This window comes from Lolium perenne, chromosome 2, assembly GCF_019359855.2.
Source record: "Lolium perenne isolate Kyuss_39 chromosome 2, Kyuss_2.0, whole genome shotgun sequence".
NCBI lineage: Eukaryota > Viridiplantae > Streptophyta > Magnoliopsida > Poales > Poaceae > Lolium > Lolium perenne.
Window position 1 is genome coordinate 824,038 of NC_067245.2, and position 3,091 is coordinate 827,128.

Consider the following 3,091-nt stretch of genomic DNA (forward strand, 5'->3'; position numbering starts at 1 on the left):
CACCGCGCGCCATCGACCGCCGCCACCAGCTCGCCGTAGCCCCGTAAGGATCCAAACCGCCCGCCGCCGCTTCGCCCGCGCCGCGCCGTGTCGCCGCAGCCGCCGCCGCGCACGTACCCCCGGCGCGCCGCCGCCAGAGAGAGAGGCGCGGGCCCCCGCGCGCGCCACCGCCAGAGAGAGGCGCGCCGCCGGCCAGAGAGAGGCGCGCCGGCCACAGTAGGGGCGCCGCGCGCGCGGCGCATACCGGCCGGCCCGGCCAATTTTTTTTCTTTTTTTTTTAGTTTTAGTTTTTGTTAATTTCGAAATTAAAATTAACTAAAAATTGAGACTTATAATTTGAGACTTAAAAAACTACAAGAAGACATAAAATTTGAGACTTAAAAATTTGAGACTTAAAATTTTAGACTTAAAATTTGAGACTTAAAATTAACTAAATAATTGAGAGTTAAAATTTTGAGACTTAAAAAACTAAAAGAAGACTTGTAATTTGAGACTTAAAATTTTGACTTTTTTTGACTTAATAATTTTGACTTAAAATCTTGACTTAATAAAACGTACTAGATCTAGGGGGGAGACGGAGGCCCGAAGGCCGGCCGGGGCGCGCGCCACACACACGCATTAGGACGGCGTGCCACACACACGCACTAGGGCGCCGAGGACACATAACTTAACCACCGCGCGAGGGTTATGTGTCCTCGGCACCGCCACCGCCCTTTCGCCACCGCCCTTTCACCACCGCCACCGCGCGCGTATACTGAGGGGGGAGCGAGCCCCTCGTCGCCCCCTCCGCATACGCCTCCCTCTCCGTGACGCCGTCGTCTACCGCCCCGTCTCGCGCTCTTCCGCGACACCCTCTCCCAACCCCTTCCAGCTCGCCGGCCCCCTCCTTTTTGCCACCGCCCTTTTGCCACCGCCACCACCCCTTCTTCACTTAATTAATTTGTTTTGACTACATGTTTTCAGGACTGACATATGGCGGACGATAGAGCTGACCCGATTCTGGACAACTATGATCCGGACGCTGAAGACCATATGTTCGGCATCATAAAAGGCGATATTCCATATGTGCCGACCGGAGAAGAAGAAGAAGATGATATCTCTTCTTATCTGAACCTTGAGTGTGAAGATGAAGGGCGCCGTCAGCAAGCAGATGATGCCGAAGAAACGTCGATAAACGACGATCTTCAATTGGAAGTAGCAACCACCTCCGGCGCCGAGGTATATATATATATATACATATTGAGCGTCCGGTGATACAACTAACCGATTTGAATAAATGTGTGTGTACTAACGCGCGCGACTCTCTTTCTTATTTTAGCCCTCGGCCGGATCGTCGAAAAATCGAGTACGTCGTCAAAGCGTGGCGCAACCAAGACGATGAAAGCAGGAGAAACATGCACCATCGATGTTGTCGACGAAGAAACCGGCAGGCCGCCGGAGCCCAAAGAAGAACGCCACCAAGTTTGTCAGCCAATGCGGAGCCGTTGTTAGAGACAACGTCTCGATCACCCGCCAGGAGTGGAATGAGCCAAAGAAGGCACGTGTTGGTTTCACTTTTGTCGATAAGAGAGAAAAAAAAGATTGCTTCAACAAGCTTATGGAACATTTCGTTCTACCTCCGGAATACCGCAAATACGATGAGGAGGGTAACAAGATTGCGGAAAACAAGAAGAGGCGCAAGCTAGTCAAACAGTTCGCTCTTTCTAGGATGGCCAACGCATTCCGGAAATACAAGCAAAATCTAGCCCATGACTTTGTCAACCAGGGCAAGACTCCGGATTTCAAAGGACAATATGAGAAACTGCAACATGATTGGCCAGAATTTGTGAAGCAAAAGAAATCGGAGCAGTTCCTTGAACTATCGAAAAAATAAGGAAAATGCGGCCAAGAAGGAGTACAATCATAAAATGTGGCCAGGAGGGTATCGCTTTTGGCAGCCTAAGTGGGAGAAGATGGAGAACGAGCTGAGGGCGCGAGGAATCCGTCAGTACGGAGGGATGGGACCCAAGGGCCAAAAGCTGGTGTTACGGTCATGGGGGATCGCTTTATCCGGAGACAGGTGAGTGTGTTTATCAGGGCTAAATAATTACAACCACCCAAAAGCTTATTGAGGCAATGAGGAGGCTCAAGAGGGGAGGATCAGGTTCAACAGAGAACGACGCCCGACAAAAGCCCTCGGGAATCCTGAACACGGAGGACGTATACGAGGCATGGGGCCCATTCCGTGGAACATTGGGTTCCCCCGGAACGATGACACGTACTGGTACTGAATCCTTAAGAGAAAGTTGGATCGGGATGCAGCTGTTGTGGCGAAGTGGGTCACTGACATGTATGTGATGAAGAAAACCGTGAGTGTACTAGTCGCCGAAAGAGATGCAGCTCGGCGCAAGATGTCGAAGATCATCCAATGGATCTCGAAGCCAGCAGAGAAGAAGCAGCGTGGCTTCCACGGAGGCCTCACCGGCTGGTGCACCGCCGATAGAAATTACGGCACCGGAGCCTCTGGTGGTCGAAATTACTGCACCGGAGCCTCCTCGCTACCCCGTGGACGATATAAAGGAGATGAAAGCATGTCATCTGTATTATCCTATCGGGAACATGTCCATGAAGGTAGCCATCGGCAGTGCTTTACCACCTGGAGCACTCCACCACAACAACCCCATTCAAGATGGCTATGCTCGTGTGACGGTGGAGGAGATAGTCCAAGGGTTTGAGAACCTGGACATTGACATTGCTACACCTGAAGGGGTGAAAAGACTTGGAGATGTCAAGCGCCAGTTCATTCTATGGCAGAAGAAATTTATCAAGTTTCAGCGAGGCGCCAACAAGTCCACCCCGTACGGTGGTGGTGGTGGCGGTGGCGGTGACGGTGGCGGTGGCGGTGGCGGTGACGGTGGCGGTGGCGGTGACGGTGGCGGTGGTGCTTCACCTAATACACCTCATTCACGTCAGCCCACGCCGCCGCCCCGGTCCTCGTCCGGCGGGTGATCAGACACCGGTACCGCCCCCCAATCCACCTCCGGCGAAGAAGCAGAAGCAGTCCTGGGTTATTAACCCGGACCCTTACGTACCTAAGAAAACAAAGGTACCG